Source organism: Haemaphysalis longicornis, unplaced genomic scaffold (genome assembly GCF_048455015.1).
Source record: "Haemaphysalis longicornis isolate Haplotype H1 unplaced genomic scaffold, Haemaphysalis longicornis Haplotype H1 scaffold_7, whole genome shotgun sequence".
NCBI classification, from domain to species: Eukaryota; Metazoa; Arthropoda; class Arachnida; order Ixodida; family Ixodidae; genus Haemaphysalis; species Haemaphysalis longicornis.
In genome coordinates this window covers 62,974,072-62,981,780 of record NW_027526422.1, presented here as the reverse complement: position 1 = coordinate 62,981,780, position 7,709 = coordinate 62,974,072, and the positions used below count along the sequence as shown (strand labels likewise).

General features: G+C 43.2%; 1 long non-coding RNA gene across 1 annotated transcript; it reads right to left on the bottom strand.

The window, feature by feature from the left end:
* Positions 1 to 793: 793 nt before the first annotated feature.
* LOC144145805 (uncharacterized) lies at positions 794 to 7,338 on the bottom strand. The gene is made up of 3 exons (XR_013317594.1): positions 7,063 to 7,338; positions 5,257 to 5,526; positions 794 to 2,371 (listed from the first exon to the last, which is right to left on the bottom strand). It is a non-coding gene; the product is annotated as an uncharacterized LOC144145805 (long non-coding RNA).
* Between the last annotated feature and the right edge of the window lie 371 nt (positions 7,339 to 7,709).

Sequence of the window (7,709 nt, the reverse complement as noted above, 5' to 3'; positions counted from 1 at the left end):
TAGAACTGAAATCAGCAAAAGATTCTCTACAAAACATTCATTCTATCCGCAGCTTTAGGGTTTGCTAATTTCCATAGTTGGGTTTCTTCTGCCTTTCTTAACAACATTTTTCTTTTGATAAGAAGGTGCACAACCAAAAGCAAAAAGCTTTTCTGTAAACCTTTGGTAGCTATATAATTGTTACAAAATATTTTACTCTAAATATGGCAGCTTAAACTGAGAATATTTGCATTTAAAAACATTAAAATAAGTTTAATTGATCATAAATTTTTAGCTGTTTTTACGCAAAACTGTACATGGGATATGAAGTGCACCACAAGGAGGGCTTTGGATTAGCTTTAGCAAATTTGGGACATTTAAGGTGCACTGAAATCTCTACACATGCGCTTTTTCACTTTCTGTATCCACCAGGAAAATGGCTGCCAATTTAGACAGCGATTCTAAATAGTAGTTGACGTGCATTTTAAAATAATCACAAACATTATAGCCACAAAATTAATTTTTACAAGTTGTAGACATTGCCCGTTACACCAGACATTGGACTACACTGTCAAGAGCTTTGACATCTACAATGACGTCTACAAAGCAGGCTTATACTGGTAGAATGTTTCATACCATAATTACTGTGTGTTCAGAGCTCACGTGTGAAGTATGGATACTGCTGCTTCAGCAAGAACCGAGGATGAGCACCCTTCCTGGTTCTGAAAAAAAATAACAGAGGAAATGCCTTAAGCAGGATTCTGAAACGGGGTTGAATGAAACAAGAATGAACAAGAAATTCTTTCAAAACATGTAAAGCAATGCAAACAAATATTTATTTCAACTTATTTCTACAAAAGACCACCTCATGAAGACTGGTGGTGGGGTATTGGCTCAAAAAAAAAGCAGAGAGCACTTATACAAATGCTACAGGGAGCTTTCGCAGCCAACAATTGTTTGAACACACCTAAACTAATCACTGTTCAACAAACTCATAAAAAATGTTTGAATGCATAAAAAACCAGTGGTAAACACAGGAAACAGTTAAAACAGAATGACGGCACAAGTTTGTCCCGTCGTTCTCTTCTGTGTCCTGGGTTTTCCTATGGTTTTTCATCCATTCAAACATGTACCAGCTAGCCCAGTCCAACGCCTTGGTATCATAAAAATATGGATAGTCAATCCTTACACAAAGTTGAAAAAAAAAGAAAGTATAAAGTAGGTGACAAAATTAAAACGACAGCAAATTGGTTGGCTTTTAATTTTAAATGATAATATAAAAAATAATGGCATGAATGAAAGTGAGCAGCACGCGAAGTACCTTGTTGCTAGCCCGACATTCCACTTTGAAGCAAAATGTCCGCTTTCAACACTACATAGGCTAAACATGCAATGAGGCATTCCTTTAGGCACACAAAATATACCATAATTGTTAAAAAAGCTAGGAATCAGTTGAAAAAACCTGACCACGACAAATTGGAATTAGTGACTAGATACAGTTTCAGAAATACACAGCGACATCATATAAAAATATATGGTTCCCATACAAAGATTGATCATAACAAAAATTCAGGACATTTATCAGACTGGCATCAATGTGCAAAGCAGCTTAATGAAGGAAGACGGTCTTCACTAAAAACATGTTAATATTGGGAGCTCATGTGCTTCCCTGCAAGTTGGGTGTGTAAACCCACTGACATCTTAACTAACCCGCCTGAATCATCACTTGATAGACATTGAGGAATTTTACGAATTGGTTTATTGTAGCCAGCTGTCTAGTTTATTTCCCTATTTTTCTTGGCATTTCGTGTCTAATTCTTAATTTGGTGACTAGATAGCTTTTACTATGGTCATGCACTGGTGACAACGAATATTTGATTTTACTTTAAAAAAAATTCAGTTTTGTTTTATTGCTCACCAGCCAACGATCTGAAATATCAGAGGTGCTTAAAACGTATGTTGGCATTTCCTTCCTGCAGTGTAGTACAAATAATCATGACTTTTACCATAATTTGTTCACAAATCGTAATATGTGGAAAGTATTCAGCTTAATGAAAATGTCATTTCAGAAGCATGCACAATCAACAAGGCCTCAATGACTCTCATGACGTGGTCCACTTGTTTCTGTCACAAATAACCTGAGTGCAGACACATTCCACCGAAGACGAAGGTAACATGCCCTCTTGGGTGATGAATATTTAAAAAGCCCTACGAGTAAATTTGCTGCTGAGCACGTGAAATTGTGGCATTAAAACAAAAGATCCCTCTGCGGCATCTTTCACTTGGAGGAGCGCTTGACCACAAACTTTGAGAAGCTGGAAAATGCTCCATGAACCGCTCCAGCCAGCAGAAACGATGCAGGACACAAGTTGGTAGGCGGACCGTTGGCATCCTGCGATTGTGAAGATATTTCTGTTTAGTAGATGCTCTTCTTTTTGTACCACTGTTTATTTCACCTTTAACAAGCAGCTGAACTCCTTAACGTTCGCATAATAAAATGCTGCAATGCGGAACAGTTAGCAGGGTTACCTCAATTTTGCTTTTCTACGAATCAACACAATGTAGGTAATCTGCACACAACTACAATCAAAGTACAATTTTCACCTACTTCACTGCTAACATCAGCGTTTGACTGCTCAAGCACAAATACAGGTTAGACATGTGAGCAATCTGCTAAACGTATCCCCACAAACTGAACAATCAGGCATCAGAAATCGGCAAGGAAGGAGGTGTCACGTTTAAATGGCACTTTTTTTGTTCAAAACATAAACAACACCTGGAAGCTTGAAGCGTGAGAGGGGGTCTTTCACGCTGACAATGTCAGAACATAGCTTGCTAGTGGGCACCTGCACGATGTGCACAATGTGTTTCTTGAAAATGCGTGCGAAAGTTTGATTGATGTGTAGGACGAGAATTGCAGCACGTTTTGACACAGGCCTTGTGGACGCTTCTGCCTGCTAATGTCAATGTGGATTCTTGCTAGTCGCCCTCTTCGCTTCTTTCTGAATATAATGCTTTAGGCATTATATTCAGGACAACGACTGCATCAAAACGTGCAGCAATTACCTACGTCCCACACATCGGTGAAACTCTCGCACACATTTTCAAGACACGCAGTGCATACATTTTGCATGTGCCCACTAGCAAGCTGCGTTCTGACATTGTCAGCGTGAGAGACCCCCTCTCACGCTCCAAGCTTCCGGGTATTGTTTATTAGATTCCATGCGCTGAATGCAAATCAGTGTACATTGGCGAAACGGGCAATCTGCACAGAAGATTAATGCAGCACTGGAACGAAGTGAACAAGGGCCATGCAAAAACAAGTCCACTGGCAGAGCACCATGAGAGGACGGGACACGTGGTCGACTGGAACAAGACAAAATTACTGACAACTGAGTGCAATCTATCTTCTCGATTACTGCTCGAGTCCCTCATTGTTCAGACGACGCCCAACATTATCAACATAATGGATGGCAATCTGCACCATATCTATGCAAACTCATTGCGCCGCGTAATGCCCAATATATAGCTTCGTTTTCCACGACACATGCTCACCGTGAACAAGCAACAAACCGTTAAATGGCTTTCTTGACTTGGTCAGTGACCTACGTTTCATTACTGCAATAATGCTTCTACCTGCCTACACGGCATTCCATCAAACACTGGACTACACCACATGAGCCATTGGCGTTCTTAACCTGCACCAGAGTATATAACCTTTCACTACTGCTATGAGATAGACCCATAAACGCACTTCAATATGGCCTTTATATTTAGCTCTTGGAAACATTATGTATAATTTTACCTTTAAGTTGCACCTGCTGCAGCAGCTGGTACTATACCAAAAACATGAAAAAAAAAAACGGTGGTTTAACACGCCAAAGCTACACTTGGGATATGGGGAGCACTGTAGGGGAAGGCTTCGCATTAATTTTGATCATCTGGGTATTTTTGTGCGCATCGAAATCTCCAAACACGGGCGTCTTTACGTGTTGCCTCCATCTGAAAAGCGGCTACACCAAGCGATATCTAACCGACATTCGCCTCCACAGCACACCACCCTAGCCACGGCAGTGGGTTAAACATATGAAATAAAGCGAGTTTTGGAGTGCAAATGAAAATATTAATCACACGTCTTATTTTCCCAATCGATGTACCTTTTGAAATCCACCATGCAATCCCCCCTCCCCTACCGGCCTACCAAAACACCTTTGTCTCAAGAGGTAATCAGGCTGTTGTTAATGAAGTAAGTATTTACAATCCGAGACTTGCCACCGTTAAAGTCATGCACTTTGTTTTAGAGATAAGCGACATTAGCCATTTGCAGCACCAGGAGTTAATTGTGCTAAGATCAGATTGAAAGCATTGACGGTAGTAGTTGAAAGAAATTGTGTGATAAATTACAACATCATCTGCAAATAGACTTACATGGGAGGATATGCAACATGGAAGATAGACCAAGCAACCTGCCTGGGGGGACAACAAAGTGGCACGAGCAAAAGAAGTATATAGTTATTAGAAGTAAACTGCATTTGAGAAGAATGAAAATCTTTTGCTCAAGTGAGGACATTAGGGTGAAGTTTGAGAAGTAGTCTGTGGTGTGCAATGCGATTGAATGCTTTAGAAAAATCGAGAAAAACTACCGCAGTTTGTAAGCCTGTGTCAATGGATCAATGTAGATCGTGAACAAATCCTGAAAGTTGTGTTTCTCAAGTAACCCTTGTGAAAACCGTGGTGATACTCGAATGTGATATTGTGATTTTATAAATAATTAGCGACCTGAGAGTGGATGAAATGTTTCCTGACCTTGCCTATGGTGCTTGTTAGGGAAATTTAATGGTGAAGTACCATCTCCTGATTTAAAGACTGGTGCTACCTCGACTATCTTCCAACCATTGAGATTAGTGCCTGTCATGAGAGACTGCGAAAAAAGCGCTGTCAGAATTCTACAGACTGCGGGATGTACTTTTCGGTATAGTATGATTATTACCAGTATGATCTGAAGTAGACCAGTTTGTATTGCAAGTTTAAAACCATATCGAAAGATCCTAAATGTTTGCTTGGCTTGATTACATACGAATGCTTGCTTCAAAGTCAGTTCAATTTCTCTTCTTGCCCTTTAGTCGTCAGCCCCAGATTCTCTTCAATATCTCTGCTAAGCAATGACACGCTCCATACGCACAGCACTGCTTCATGAAAATGTTTCAAATAATCAGAGGCCACAGCACTGCTAACAGGTATACATCATGGCAAGTTCCACAACATGCAATAACTAACCTGAAAATACATAATCGGTGGGTGCACCGATATGGCAGCAGTGCCTGGACCGATGTGTCGAGCAAATGCGCTGACTTCTGAACGGGTGGTCCAAGCGGCCAGATGATGGATGAATGACCATTCCTGGCGGCAAAGCGTACGGAGCACCAACGAAAGGCCAGGCAGTACTTGGGTACAGCAGGTGCAGTGTCGGTTGGCCAAGGGAGGCCCTGGCAAAGCCTTTGAAACTGGACTGGAAGGCAGCTGACCCAGGACAGCCAGCAGCAGCACCTGCAGGTGCATAATCTGTGAGTGTGCTGACACTTGTTGAAATACAAGAAGAGCACACACAAAGCACGAATGCTTACATCAAGTAGATTTTTAATCGTTTAAAGACAGTAACCTCCAAGGCACTAATAAGAGCATTCCCGGAACACCCCAAGTGAAATTTAGGTCACAGTAAGAATGTATTTATTAGACCCGCAGGTACTGTGAGTGGGGTATGCATGATATATGCAAAGCTAGCTACTGAGCTAATTTGCATGGAACGTATGCTAGCAGCTCATCTGTATCCCTTGCTTTCAATCGGAACTGGTGTGTGATAGTTGAGGCTCCTCCATTTCAATGTCTGACTTGTATCTGCACGTTCAATTCTCCCATATAAATCGAGTTGAGTGAGTGCCTACAGCTTTTTTGTTAGTCTCTGTATGGCCTGCGGTTTTGCGAAAATGAGAACTTGCGAATTGGCTCAATTTTCTGCACTAATTTAAACAATATATATGCCTCTGATATCAAGCCCCAGACTTCACGAGAGCTACTCTGACAGAATCGGCAGGCGCCTCGTAGGCGTTGTGAAATCTCCCCCACTACCCCGAGACTATGCTAACTCCCTGCGAGGCCACATGCGCGCATTTCACCTTCAATTTGCACGTATGTGAATTCTATACCTCTATGAACTCTCAGACGGGCGTCGTCATATTCGTGCCGGACTCGTGAAACTCGGCAACGTAAATTACCGCACTCGCTCGCTGGCACGCGGCCCGAACTCTCTCACCGTTTCCGGCCCTTGCATACTATTTTCTCCACCTTGCACTTTGTAAATTCTCATGTTTAACTACACCTCGTGCGCCCTCATCTCTTGCCTGCTTTTCTTCCAGCACAACTCCGTCAGCACCCGGTCGACGCGTACGCTGTCGGGGCGCGTTGGCGAGCGAGTACGGCAATTTCGCTGTTGTCGAGCTTCACGAGAACAGCACACATATCGCGGCCCGAAGACCGCGAGGCGTACGGTCGCCGGTCTCGCGAGCGCAATAGCTGCGAAGCGCACTGCACGGAATTAGTGAAGGGGGGGGGGGGGGGGAGAGATTTCACAACACCTACGAGACGCCAGCCATTGAATCACGTGTACGCGTTTTCACATGCACTTCCAGGGAACCTCCTGTTCATGTTATTTCTTGGTATACCGCGGGTATTCACGAGGGAGGACTAATCACAGCGTTGTGCCACTCACGCGAAATTGCGACTGCGATCTGCAACCGCAAAGGCACTGTTTGAGAGACACATAAACAAACGCCCCGGTGTTAAAGAGCCTTGCGTGATGTGAAATTATTAGCAGCCGTGTACCATAGCGCGAGCATCGTAGCCAAGGTCTAGCTTCAGCGTAAATTGATGCTGACTTCTGCGGAAACGGTGGACTGGGCGCCAAACAAGTATACTAACTCACGTAGGCTCTCAGAGCAAACGAGATGGGGGTCTAGCGAATTACTGACCCATAAACACCAGAACTCATTCCAACCAAATACAGAATAATAAAAAATGCGTACTTACCCGAGCAAAAACGATGTTTCCAACGTAAAATTCTCCTTCACTGTCGTCTTCATCTCGCGGACACACGAACACGCTTTGTTCTGATGCAATGTCATCCACTTTTGACGCGCAGTATTTTATCCGGCGATGATCGTTCTTCCGGGGTCCCCATGTTCAACACACGCGTAGGTTAGAAGGGTAGACATCACCCATAAAGCTTCTATAACTATGATTTAAGCTTGAAATAGATAAAACAGATTAAATCACGCCACCAACCACTCGGCACAAAACGCTATAAAAAAAGGCAAAGGCTGCTGCACCCCGGGGATCCTTTCCCCCGGGGTGCTCCAGCCTCACCCGATCGCTGACGGCTGGAGCGCCCCACGGAAGTGACGTCACCTGTTTTTTGTTATTATTTCTTGGATTTGGTCGTTCTTGTTGATCGCCGAAACTAGTACCAAGTACCATGCCGGCCGTTCAAAGTGGCCGTGCCGGCACTTATGTTTAGGTCGGCTGTGCTTTTCATTGTTTACGCGCCGTAAGCGCAGGATGATAACTCTCCTCCTTGGTACATCGGCTGTCGTTCGGTGTTGTGTTATCTACGGTGCACCTGCGGGAAAGGAAGAAAACCCACCTCCGCAGGATATTTATTTCACAATAAAGTCATT